The 15,111-nt window shown below is 32.2% G+C and overlaps 1 pseudogene; it reads left to right on the forward strand.

Annotated features, from left to right (window-relative positions):
• The first annotated feature begins 6,285 nt into the window (after window positions 1-6,285).
• On the forward strand, window positions 6,286-7,337 carry LOC149492794 (uncharacterized; annotated as a pseudogene).
• Window positions 7,338-15,111: the final 7,774 nt, after the last annotated feature.

Consider the following 15,111-nt stretch of genomic DNA (forward strand, 5'->3'; position numbering starts at 1 on the left):
GATAGGTACTTTAAATCCATGTGCTTTGCACCCTTAGAGTACCTATCATTCATAGAGAAGAAGACAGCTGCAGAATTAACACAGTAAATTCTCAACGGTCTAGCTATACTGTTGACAATGCCTAGACCTGAGACAAAGTTCCGCAACCACAATGCATGAACAGTGGCCTCAAAGCATGCCACAAATTCAGCCTCCATAGTAGAAGTAGCAATGATAGACTGCTTTCCACTTTTCCATGATACAGCTCCTCCAGCTAGAAGAAACAAGTAGCCAAATGTAGACTTTCACGAATCTACACAACCGGCATAGTCTGAATCCTAGTATCCCACCAGTTCTAGATGGCTAGACTTTCTATAAGTGAGTATATGATCATTAGTGCCTTGTAAATACCTAAGTACTTTCTTTGCAGCTTTCCAATGGTCCATCCCGGGATTACTTTGATATCGCCCTAACATTCCTACGGCGAAACTAATATCTGGTCGAGTACATGTCTGAACATACATTAAGCTCCTAACCACTGACGTATATGGAATAGACTCCATCTCTTTACGTTCCAAATCATTCTTAGGACATTGCATTTCGCTGAACCTATCCCCTTTCTGAATTGGAACTATCCCTGCGGAGCATTTTTCCATTCTGAATCTCTCTAATACCTTATCAATGTAAGCTCTTTGAGACAATCCTAACAGTCCTTGTGATCTATCACGGAATATTTCTATTCCAATCACAAAGGATGCCTCTCCCATATCTTTCATTTCAAAGTTCTTAGAGAGAAAACCCTTTACATCATGCAACAACCCAACATCATTCGCAGCAAGAAGAATGTTATCAACATATAGGACTAACATAATGAGCTTGCTCCCACTAACCTTCATATAAATACACCGATCAACAGTATTTTCTATAAAACCATATGAAGTGATGGTATTATTGAACTTAAGATACCATTGACGGGAAGCTTGCTTCAGTCCATATATTGAATTCTTTAACTTACACACTATGTTTTCCTTTCCTGTGACCACAAACCCCTCTGGTTGGTCCATATCTACTTCCTCCTCTAAGTCACCATTAAGAAAGGCTGTTTTTACATCCATTTGGTGAAGCTCTAGATCATAATGAGCCACCAAAGCCAAAATAATCCTTAAAGAGTCCTTTTTGGAAATTGGATAAAAGGTCTCTTTATAATCAATGCCATCCTTCTGAGTGTAACCTTTAGCAACAAGTCTGGCCTTATGTCTTTCAATGTTACCCTTAGAGTCTCGTTTGGTCTTAAAAACCAATTTACAACCAACTTGTTTTGACCCCTCAGGCAACTCGACTAAATCCCAGACTTGATTGTCACTCATTGATTGCATTTCTTCCTTCATGGCATTAAACCACTTTTCAGAATTATCACATTCCATGGCTTTCTAGAAAGAGACTGGATCCTTATCAATGCTCAATTCACATTCATGCTCAAGTGAGTAAACCACATAATCACTAGAAATAGCTAGCCTTCTTTGCCCTTGTGACCTCCGTAATGCTATTTCTTGTGAAACCACTTGATCATTTCTGAATTGTTTATTTGCTGGTTCATCATTTATATGGTCATTTTGTGGGTTCGGAATGTTGTTTTGTTGTTCAACCATGTTGTTAAACCGTGATACAATAGTGGAACAACAACTGAAGAAGAGACATTAGGAAAATCCATTTGAGTTGGATTTTCAATCTGAATCTCTTGCACATTCACCTTACGTGGTTCACTGCTCCCACAAATTTGGCCATTTTCAATAAACCGAGCATTATCAGACTCAACAATTCTTGTACTATGGTTAGGACAATAAAATCTGTACCCTTTTGACTTTTCAGGATATCCTATGAAAAATCCACTAACCGTTCTAGCATCAAGCTTCTTTTCATGTGGATTATATATCCTTACTTCCGCTGGGCAACCTCAAACATGAAGATGCCTCAGACTAGGTTTCCTTCCCGTCCACAGTTCATAAGGGGTCTTAGGAACTGCCTTACTAGGAACCCTATTAAGTAAATATGCAGCAGTCTTTAATGCATGCATCCATAATGATAAAGGTACAGTACAATTATTTAGCATACTTCTAACCATTTCCATAAGAGTACAATTCCGCCTTTCAGCTACACCATTCTATTGAGGTGTACCTGGCATTGTGTATTACGCACAAATGCCACGACTTTCAAGCAACTTTGCAAATGGACCTGGACATTGTCCATTTTCATTAAATTTACCATAATATTCACCCCCTCTATCAAATATCATCACTTTAACTTTTCTATTTAACTGCCTTTGAACCTCATTAATGAATATCTCAAGGATATCCACTGATTGACACTTTTCATGCAGCAAATACACATAACCGTACCGTGAGAAATCATCGATAAAGGTAATATAATATTTTTCACCACCCCAAGAGGAAACATCAAAAGGACCACATATATCAGTGTGTATAAGTTCAAGCAATTCACTGCTTCTTGTGGCTGGATTCTTTAATGTGTGCTTAGTTTGCTTACCTTTAATGCAATCTATACACACGTCCCAGTCAGTGAAATCCAATTGAGGTAAGATTCCACCTTTCACTAACCTCAAAATCCTTTCTTTGGATATGTGACCTAACCTTTGATGCCACAAGAAAGCAGAACATTCATTATGTGCACTACGTTTAACACCTATATTGTGTTCAATATTAAACAGGGATTCAATAAATTTAGCATTAAGATTAAAACGACACAAACCATCAATTAAAGTACCAGAACCATAATAGTACTTAAGTTTGTATAATGAAAAAACACTATCACAAATCTTAAAACTGAAACCAACATTATCCAACCTCCCTACAGAAACTAGATTTCTAGCACATTCAGGAACATAGAGACACTTTTCAAGATCCAGATAACAACCAGTGTCCAGGATCAATCTATAAGTCCCAATTCCTTCTATTCGTGCCTTCATTCTGTTTTCCATGAATAGGACCTTTTCAGTTTCGTTTATGGGTTAGATCGAAAGAAATTCCTGTATAATATGAGACACATGAGTAGTTGCACCAGAATCTAACCACCAGGTATTATTAGGCACTTCAATAAGATTTGATTCAAAACATACTAAAATATAAAGTATACCTTTCTTTTCAAACCAAATCTTCCTTTTAGGACAGTCCTTCTTGAAGTGGCCATTCTTCCTACAGAAGTAGCACTTCAATTCCTTACGGATTTGGCCCTCATTAACCTTCATTGGGGCACTGTCCCTTTTCTTGCCTTTCTTCCCTGATTTATTGTTGTTGCTACTAGCTCCATTATGAAATGTGAGATTGATAGAGTGTTCCTTCAATTTCTTTAATCTCCCTTCCTTTTGTATCAACATGGCCTTGATTTCCTGAATATTCCATTTTTCCTTAAGGGTGTTGTAATTCACCTGGAACTGACCAAACTCAAGAGGAAGTGAGTTAATAATGAATTGAACTAAAAAGGATTCACTCACATCCACTCCCATTGATTTCAGTTTGGCTGCCAAATTCTGCATTCCTGTCACATGATCATGAATGGATTGTGACCAATCAAACTTCTTAGTCGTTAGCTCACTCATCAAGGATCCTACGATGGACTTGTCAGCTATGTCCGATTGGGAGTATTCCTTAATTTTCAGCATGTGCTCTCTAGCATTGTCTGTTCTAGGCATTGATGGCTTAACATTTTCAGCCATTGTCATCCTCATTAAGTTCAAGCTCAGCCTATTAGACGGCTCCCAAGCCTCATAATGGGACTTGTCAGCTTCAGTGCTGGTCTCTATAATGGCTGCTGGCTTTTCAGAGACTAATGCCAAATCTAAGTCCAAAACTCCTAACTGATAATGGATTTGTTCAGACCAATCAGCATAGTTCAATCCATTGAACTTAATCAACCCAGTGCCCATAGCAAACATGTTAAAAGAAGCTGCAACATTACACATATACTCATACGTTGATGCTTTGACTAAACATAAAATGGATTCAAACCAATAACAACTTTAATTATGCATCTAGATTCACCTTTAGGTAATATTTAAATGCATAGCTTTAATCAATAATGATGCCAAGAACAAAAATACTTTAATAGACTTTCATTGTGGAGCAACTTGCGAGCCTTTATGCAAGTCAGAGAGAAGCACGCCCGTGTTTCATTACAGCACGTCCGTGCTCCTTTCTAGAATCCAGTTACCCTTTTTTTTTTATTCCATTCAACTATTCAATAATGCTCCATACAATATGCATGTTATCTTTGGATATACATTCATATTAATTAGTACAATGATAAGTCTCTTTAATGCCATTGATTATAATTAATGGTCTACCTTTGGGTAACCTAACAAATTATAATCAACGAACTCAATTGTTCAATTTTAACTTTCATGTCATATAACGGCATCACACAAATATGAACAATTGAAAACTGCATAATCAATGTCTAAAACAATCCAAACAAGGCCACTTTGGTGACTAACAAGTTTTCCATTTATTAAACCTTGATTTATGCAAAACTTTTATGAGATTAAATTAAGATCTCAAAACTTTAACGATATAACCCAATAATATGTCATAACCATTCTCTATAAATAACAACAAAATAATTTATAAAGCATAAAGAAAATAAAAATTTTTCAAATTTCTATAATTTTGGCTTCGCGTATACCATATAAATCAACTTCAGAATACGAAATTAATTTTCATTAATTAAGCCAAACAAAACGCTATCAAACAAATCTAGAGCAGGTACAGACTCTGATACCACATGTTGAATAATCTTTAATATAGCCCAGATCTATTGTTCATAGAATTTGTTTGACAAGAATATACAATAATCGGAAGCGTACCTTGATCCATAACAGCAGATCTATGTTATGGGTTACCTCGTTGCGGCAATTCGATTCTCTCCGTAACAGCAGATCTACGTTTCTTCACTCTGGCCTTTTGTCCGTAAGTGCTCTCTTAATGGTCAGAGAATAATCAACAGCTACAGGAGTTTCTTTTATGAGCTCTCTCAAACAAGCTATCACCGTATGTGTTTGAGGCAGCCGTCACACTCTCTATTTTGTTTTCTTTTCTGTGTTCACCCTAAGCTATCGATTCCTTTTACTTTTATAAGGCAGAGGAAGGGTATTAAAATCCTAACTGGCTCTTATCCATGAAGCCCAATAACCATCATCTTGGACCACCTTAATTAGAACTAGCCCTTTAATCACATGAGCCACATATAGATTATTAAATAATCTAACATAGTGAACTTAGGGTTATGATCTTTAGTTATATTACATATTTGCATTAATATTCTTATTAATTAAGTTCTATTGTATAGAATTGCATCGGTGCTATTTATGGAATGCACATTCATGTTAAAGTTCCAAAAAGAGATATGTCGAGATATAGAGGAAGGAAAGGAATACCTACAATGAACATATTAGCGGCTTGCACCTTTGATTTGAAATTCACCTATGTGTTGCCAGGTTGGAGGATCAGTTTCAGAATCAAGAATATCAAAAAATACTTTAACTAGGGAAGATAGCCTTAAAGTCCCTCAAGGTAATTTTAATCAACTAAAAGTTGAATTCATTAATTTTTTAGTAAGTGGTTAATGAAACATATTTTTTAATTTATGCTAGGTAAATTTTATTTAGTGGATGTTAGCTATCCTTTAAGATCAGGTTTCATTATCCCTTATCGAAGTACTAGATACCATTTGAAAGAGTACTCACATCGTCCTCCTGAAAATGCACGAGAATTATTTAACCTTCGGCATGCATTATTGAGGAATGCAATAGAAAGGGCCTTTGGAGTACTTAAAAAAAGATTTCCTATCGTAGCTAGTTGAATAGAAGCATATTATGATGTTGAAACCTGGTCTGAGATTGTACTTGCTTGTTGCATTTTACATAACTTTCTTATGATGTATGATCCGGATGAAGAAATTTTACGGCAAGTAGATAATGAGTTGTTAGGAGATCCCATTGAATTTCAAGATATTACACAAGTGGCTAGAGATGTTGATGCTAGACAAAGAGAACAAATTAGAGATCACATAGCTCCCAGATGTGGCTAGATTATCCAAATAATTTAGATTTTTGTGGTTGAATTATTTAAATCTTGTATTTGGGAACATGCATTTGTTATTTTTACTTGTTTTATTGATTTGAGAACTTATACGTGCTTTCTTATTCTTTGATTGATTTCATTATTGTCAATCATATTTCAACCAAGTAATGAATGTGTTTTAAACATATTTTGGTTTATTTGATATCATAAGTAGATGGACATACAAGTGCAAGATGAAGTTGAAAGTACTTCAATTGAAAAAACTAAAAAGTATTTTAAGTGGCCTCGAGAGATCGACCAACTTCTTCTTGATCTTTTGAAAGAAGAAAAAGCAAAGGGCAATAAGGAGGAGAAAAAAAATTTAACAAGAATACTTGGAATACAGTTATTATTTCTCTTAATATTGAATTTCAAAAGATAGGAAAGATAGTTGATAAGGCAAAAGTAATTAATAGATTAAAAACTATTCAAAAAACTAATGTATTTAGCTGTTGAACTTTTGGATAAGAAGAGTGGGTTTGGAAGGAATAATATTACAAAGGAGATTGAAGCTACTCAAGTGTTTGGGACAGTGTGATTTAGGTATGTTACTCATGTAACCTTTGGTTTCTGCTTTTGCATTATTATACTGCTTTGTAAAAATTTTCCATTACCTACTTTATCCTATTATTGAACTCTTGACTTGACATGATATTTCTAATGTAGGTGAAACCTGATTATAAGTCAGTATGTGATAAAGAACTCTATTTTATGATAATGCTCGTGATTTGTTTAAAAAAGATAGAGCAAATGGAGATGGTGCTGAAAGTGCAAAGGAAAAGGTTCGTAGGTGGCAAGCAGAAGGAGATGTAAGCATCAATGATACTGATGAGATGCAAATGAATATTGAAAATTCATTTGATCAACTAGATTCTTTCTCTAACTTCAATGCACCATCACCAATTGACAATGCCTCATCAGTTGCTAGACAATCAAAAGAAACTTCTAAAGGAACTAAAAGAAAAAAGTCTGATATCATTGCTGTTGAGATAATGGACTGCATCAATGAAAGAAATTGCAAGAGCAATTACAAATAGTAGCAAATGCATTTATTCAGCAATTGAAATTACAACAGAACTGAAAATTTTGGGAATGGATAAATGGAAAAGTATGGAGACACTTGACTTTTTGAAGGATAATGAGCACTTGATCGAAAGATTTTTTGCATGTGATGATGATATCAAACTCCTATGGCTTAAGAATAAGATGGAAAAAATGAATCACTAAGATGCTTAGATGGTTACTTTTTGTTAATTGGTAAAATGTTTAGATGTTTAGATTTTTTTATCATTAAAATATCTTGACAAGGTATACTTTTTGTTAATTGGTATATATACACCTGCTGCACTTTATTAGTTCTCTTATTGCTTGATGGATTATTAATGGGTTTAATTTATTTATGGAAGACCTTGACTTTACTATTTTTTTTGTGCTAATGTTATTGCTATATCTAAAATAAAAGTTGTCATTTCTCTTTTTCCTTCTTGTTATATATCTCTGTAATTATTTTTTTTTTCTAGTTTTTTTTTAAAGAGTATGAAGTTGCTATTGTATATGACTATGATTATATATTGAATCCAAATGAATTTTCAATTTTGAATATATTTTAATCTATTAATAAGAATAAAATTTAAACATTTGCAATGACTTAAAATATGAAATTTTAAAATTTAATTAATTAATTATGGTGGAATATGAGTGTATTTATTTATATTAGTGTTTTTGTTAAATTATTATGTCAAGGGTATTTTAGGAAATAAAGACAAATGAATTTTTATTTAAGAATTGTTCCAAACATAATTTTGTGGAATTCAATTGAATTTCTTATTTTAAATTGTAGCATACCAAACATGACAAATTCATTTATTCCAAATAAGCTATTAGAAAATAAATAGAAATATCTTTTCAACAATATATTATGAGCCAAAATCGAAGTTAAAACGAGCCTTGAACCACGAACACAAAGTCACTTCACATTAAAAAAACTCAAATAGTGCATCTCCACTCTTTCGATCATATCTTAAGGTATAGATTGAATTTTTGGATAATTTGTGTCTTATTAGAAACTAGACATCTAGAGCTTTTTAATAGTATATTAAAGGCCAAAGTAAGAGTTGAAACAGGCCTCAAACCATCCAAATCAAAAAGTTATTCAAACCAGACTTGCTAATCAAAAGGAGCCTTGACCACCAATTAGCTCCGGCTGACCCAATCAGATCACCGGTCAGATCCATTCAATCGACCTTGACTGCTGGTCAGGTCCAATTGGATGCCCCTTGCCAGTGGTTGGGAAAAAAAGTGACTCAAAAACATCCTTTTTACCCCCTCTTTGCACACTTTTTCTCTCACCCCCACTCTCCTAGTCTATAGATACCCCTTCATTTTCACTCTACACACACACTTTTGGTTCACAATTTGGTTGAGTAATATTGGTTAGGCATTTGCTCCTAAAAATTAACCAAAAGAGGAGATTTAATCTCCAAATATTAAGGGTGAAAACTCTTAATTTGAGTTGTTCGAGAACTACCCAAGTTAAAAAAATTGGATCCATGTTGAAATTTCAAGGCAGAAAAATCGTGAAGTTATCGCCTTCGAGATACTATAAGAGCACACTCCAAAAGGTATTTTCCATTTTCTCTTAATTAGAATTTAATTAGGATGCATGCTTAGATTTAATGCTTAACTATGTTAGTTAGAATCAATTAAATGCTTAATTAAATTAGCTTAGAATTGATTACATGCATGATTATTTAGATTAATTATTTTAGAATTAATTAAATAATTGCATGATCAATTAGAATTAATTAATCAATTAGCCTAGAATTAATTAGTTGAATGCATGATCACTTAAGTTCAATAAATTGCTTAGGATTAATTAAATACATGATTAGGATTTAGTAAATGCCTGATTAACTTAGATTTAATTAAATTGTATGTTCACTTAGCTTAGGATTTTACTTTTTAAGTTAGGAAATAAATAAATAGCATGGTTATTTAGACTTTCGTGAATTGAATTAATTAGATTGTATGCATGTCTAACTTAGTTTTAAATAAATATTTACATACTTAGAATGCGTGATTGGTCCTTAAAATGCCTACCTTAGGTTAGAAGCTTTGAATTGAATTTTAGACGTCTATCTTTTACACTTGTGATTTAATATTTTTAACATGATCTTACAACTTCATGATTATTGCATATTTATTATAATTGCCTTCAATGTAAGACTCTAAGCTTTTGGATGACATGAACATGACTTGAATACTTGAATTAGATGAATGTTAACGATTGCTTGTTGCATTGTGTATTGTGAAGAAATTGCATGCTTCTTCACTTTATTCACACACAACTTCATCCCTTTTCTTCTTATTTTTCTTTTCTTTTAAAACTTTTGGTAACTAAAGACAAATGATCATTTTTCAAAAAAATTAGGCGACTAAAGCCCTTTTCTCAAACTTTTGGTAACTAAAGCCAAATGAATCATTTTCAATCAAATAGCGATTACGGCCACTTTTTCAATCAAATTAGTGACTAAAGCCATTTTTTATCAAATGACACTATTTCATTCAAAATGGCGACTAAAGCCAACATTTAACAAAAATACATTTCCACAATCAATCAACCCCCATTTCACAATGGGAAGAACTACTTAGTTCTAATTCCTATTTAATGGGATAAATGCAAATTCGATTACTAAACTCGAGTTGCAAACCAAAAATCCATAAATCCTTTTTTGTTCCCTTTTCCTTTTTCTCTTATTTTGTTAGAACTTGTTTGTCTTACTCGCTTGATTGGGAGACTTGTGATAATCCTAGAATCACCATAAGGGGCTAGAGATAATATTCCCTTCTTTGCTTTTTTTGTTCTTTTCTTCGTAATATATCCATACTTCCTTCATTACTTTCTGTGAATGTTTTCTTTGCTTCAAATTGGAGAAACATGTAATCATCCTAGAATCTCTATAAGGTCTAGAGATGACATTTCTTTTTTATTGGTTCTACCCATTTAAGTGTTTTTTGTAATATATTTTTGCTTAATTGGGAGATGTGTGATCATTTTTCTCTTTATTTACTGCTTTCTTTAAATTGTTTTCTTTACTGCTTTTCCTATAATTGTCATGCATTTTCTTCATCTTAAAATTGCTTTCACTCGACAAAGCATTAATATTTAGCCCAATTAATCGATTATTTTTTAAACTGAAATTTAGTCCCTCAATCCTTCTCAGTTTCACTGATTAGTGCATTTTATCCATTTGGACCAATGTCTGAAGTCAAAATTAGGATTTTCTTTAGATTTTTTTTTTCTTAAACTAAAAGTGTAAGTGGCGACTCATTTCCCATGAAAGCAATCAGACTAAATAAACTTTCACACTGTGAACCCAACTCAATATGAGCATTCTGATTTCATATTTAGCGGATTGAACTACTTGCTCGGGTTAGGGCCTCACAGCTGGTAACTCCACTGGGGAGTTAAATATATTTTTTTTAACATAGTTGACTACCAATTGGTTTAGAAAATAAGACGAAATTATTTTGAAAACAATCTTTCAGTTGGCCTTTATTTTAATACTTTATCTTTCATGCATCATTCCATTTACATTTTAGGCTTAGAACCAATTAAGATGAGCTTCTAGGCTATTAGTAGTGTTGTTCCGACAATTCTCTTTGAGGTTGTTTGGTCATATGTGAAATTACCCAACTCACAATAAATCCTCAAATCCTTTTAAGGTGTAATGAGCATGCCTGCACTATTTATTCCACACGAAACTCCTTATGCATGCTATTAGGTATATTACCACTCTATTGTGATGAGACCCTTTAAAGCAAGCCACCTTACATCCTATTCATATAATGGCATTAGACTCATGGCCTTTAGGATGTATGTACCATAATAACCTATGCGATTGTCAAGGTAAATTTTTTTTCTTATGCACCAATCATTCATATCATTTGCATGCATACATACTTTGGGTCTAGTATCTAGACAACCTTCGGATTCGAACCTAGAATCCTCGATTTGGTACCCTACACATGAGTGTACCCTACGTTTTAAACACTAAAGCTCTAGAAACCTAGGCATGTCTTTATCCTACCCTAGATTTCTAGGTATCTTTTCTCTTCAAATGTGAGTTTGGCCCTTGTGTCCTTATCCCTTCAAACATTGAAACTCTAGATCATTAGATATCGTTTTCTGTACAAATTGGAGATACCTAATACATGGATGTATCTTACTCTTTTAAAAAACAAAAGCCCTAATTTTCTAGGCCCCGTAGATCTTTCTACCTTAAACCCTAGATATGTAAGTATTTCAACTTGACCTTTTCATGCATCCCCCATAAAGGACTTGACATTTTAATATCCAAAACCTAAAATCTTAGACACCCAAAACTTCTCAAAGCTCTAAAAATCTTAAGCGACTCGACAAAGTTTTCTTATTACCCTAAAAATATTTCTCAAACCTTTTAGGGAACCTTGTTATAATATCCAACAATCTTCCTACTTCGAGCAACATGTTGCCTAAATGCTTTGTATTGATTTAAATTGATCTATAAAATCCAAAAATATTATATCCAAAAAAAAATATAGCATGCATCTTAATTCTTTACTTCTTTTTTATATTGGGGTGGTGTTTAGCCCTTAGAACTGACTAGCTGACAGATGTAGTTCCTACTCTCCATCAAATTTTACTATTTAAAAGGTCTTATATTGAAATAAGAGAATAATTATTTAGTCCTTAACGTTTGACCAAATTAACTAACTCATCCTTATAATTTGGCAATATTAATTAATAGTCCCTGAGGTTTACATCCGTCTAACTACTTTGTCCTGCAGTCCATATTTTTCAGATTTTTCCATTAAGTGAGTCAAAAGGTAAGAGAGAAGTGAAAGAATTAATTTAAAATGACGATAGTAGTCCTCATGACCTTTATCTCTCTTCTCTTCTCTCCACTTGCATATCAGATGTTCTTTATGGATATATTTGTTTTCTGGGATTAAAATTCAGATTTATATGATTTTTTAGATTTGATTTTATGTGTTTTTTGTGGTTACAATAACAACATGAAAATTTAACATCGGTTTTCATAAAAATATTTTTTTTTTCCATTACAAGATTTCTTTTGAAGATTTTCAATTCCAACATCGATCAAGACTCTAAAACATATGCACTTAAAGAGTCTAATATCATCTCAGATTTAAAATCCCTACTTCTAGCATCAATCAATAATAATCTTCGATATATAAAATTTTATTTTATTTTATTTTATGTTAAGAGCTATATTGTAATCACATGCAATAAACAGCCAAAACACACACACAAATTCAAATCTAAAAAATCCCAAACAATAATAAAGCCATAAATCTACTGGGATCTGTCTCTTATAAGCCGGAGTTTGAATCTTAAGCTTCACCTCAGAAATGGTAATAAAACCATCCCCATAACCAAAATCTCTATATCTATATAACTTTATTTTGCAACTTCATATACTTAGAAAGAGAAAGAGATGGAGTCGAGAGAAAGAGGTTGTTTGATTATTTAGGAGAAAGAGATAGAGATGGAGAGTTATTTGCTCTTTTAAGTAGTCCTCTAAATTTTTGTTGTTGATGGTCTATTTGGTAAGAATGAAGGAAGAGAGAGAGATAGGTGAGAATTGAGGAGAGGAGAGAGATGAGAGATGGAGATGAGTCAGAATTTGTGGGTCTTGAATAAAGACTTGATAAGAAATAGATAAGGTTATTTTAGTAATTTTATTGCTAAATGTCAAGGTATTTTCGTCTTTTCCTATGATTTTAACGGCAATTTTTAGTAAATTGAATGAAATGACTAAGTAATTTGACAGAAGCAAATTTCAAAGACCATTAATTAATATTATCAAATTGCAAAGATGAGTTAGTTAATCTGGTCAGATGTCAGGGACCACATAATTATTTTTCCTTGAAATAATAAAAAGTTGTAACTAGCTTTAGAATACCAAATTAATATAAAAATTCAATAAACATTTTAAGATCAAGAGAAACCCTAAAATTTACTTAAAAATTTTGATTTTGAACTAGGAGGACAAATTCAAGTTTTAATCCCTACACCAAAATCAGCATGAAATTATTGATCATGATTCATTTAGATCCTAAATTGCAAAAGTAAAAGAAGTACAAAAGATTATAAAAGAAAAAAAAAACTAAAACTGGAATCAAATTAACCTCAGAATTTTATTAAAGTATTAATTCCACTCTAAGAATTCTTGATTCATCTAATGATAGAGTTCAGAAACATGTTAAAATATAAAAAGCTTATTGTCATTCGTCCTAACTCAACTTAGGATCATTGCAAAACTTCGATTTGTCACTTAAACTCTCTTTCACTGTAATCTAGTGCTGAACAATGTTGGAAAACTGATGTGTTAAGAATAAATTAACTACTTGTAAATTTATTTTCACATCAATCTTGGGAGATGTAATTTTTCCTCTCCTTCACAGCAATATATATATATATTGCTTCTCTGCAATTTTCTCTCCGAAAGAAAAAGAGATAAACCATAGTTTTATCTCTCCTACACTTTACCATAACCCCGTCTTCTTCTCTTCTTTTTATCTTTGTTCCTTTCCTTGTTTTCTTTTTATCTTCAAATGAGTTGCTTGTTCGTTTGGATTAGAGACCAAATAAAATAAGAGAGAAAAGAAAATAAAGAGTGAAAATTGTCCAAAAATTCAATTCTCTTTCCTATAGTTTTTCCTGTCTCTTGTTTGGATGGGAGGAAAATATCTATATTTTCTCTTGCTTTCAAAGTTATGGGTTTACAATTTTAAATTTGTTCTTATATATTTGAAAACCTACAATGTGAATAATATTACTATAATTACCTATGAATAGTATAATTTTACTTCAATGTCTCATTTTTCTGTCCAATTTCAAGAGATTGAATTTTGGTAGACCCAAAAGAAATTTTTTGTACACATTTTTCGTTTAATAATTTTTTCTCATTGCCAAACAAGGTAAATAATTTTTTGTACACTCTCATTCAGATGCAATAAACTCTAAGTGTTTTTAGTTCCATAAATTTCAATTCATTTCGAAACAAATAACTTTAAATTCTTGCATAAAAATTGTTCCAAACACCAATATGAAGTAAAAGAATGAAATCATTTTTTACGCTGTTTTTATTTATTTATAACAATTGGTAATATTATAACCTTAAGAGACTCGAAATAAATTATGATGATATTAGCATAATTTAAATATAAATGAACCGATTATAATTAAATAAAACTCTTGTAATATCAAACTTAAGATGACGTTACTCATCTTATCTTTAAATAATTATTTATTTAATCGTCCAAAAGAGTAAAAAGAAAATTTTGAATGAATAAATAAACAAATTAGATATTACGTGCTCCCTCCGTCCTAAAAAAATAATCCAAAACATATGAATAATTATTATATTGAAATTATAAGTAAGGATTGATAAGAGTTATTAATAATAAAAATATAGTAGAGAATTTAAGGATTAATTATAATTCCAAAAAGGAAAGTAGACTATATTTTAAAACAAATTAAAAAGGAAAGATCGACTCTTTTTTTTAAGACAGAGAATTTAATAACCCCAGTTTCATTGAAAATAGAAAATCAAGCGACGGACAAGTGGTGGGTGCGGGATGGTGCACGAGAAGAAATGGCGGTGCAGGTTGAAGTTGGGTAATATTGTCTCCGACATCCTATCTTTTTGGTATTTATGTATGAAAAAAAAGGTTCATTTTGTTATCTGAACTTGAGTGAAATGTATAATAAAATGTCAATTTTTAATATTATGGCCAAAGAACTCCACAGATTGTACAAAAAGGCTCGAATTGCACAATTAGTGGATGTGTCAACAAAGGATAAGAAAAGAACTTTTTATTTCATTTATTTTATTTTATTTCATTTATTTCATGCAATATTAACCATCATAATGAAAATAGAGAACACCTTAGATTCCAAAATCCCCAAGCTGCTTCATTGATGACAATCAAT

This window comes from Jatropha curcas, chromosome 11 (assembly GCF_041381405.1).
Source record: "Jatropha curcas cultivar XTBG-Jc1 chromosome 11, XTBG_Jcur_1.0, whole genome shotgun sequence".
NCBI classification, from domain to species: Eukaryota; Viridiplantae; Streptophyta; class Magnoliopsida; order Malpighiales; family Euphorbiaceae; genus Jatropha; species Jatropha curcas.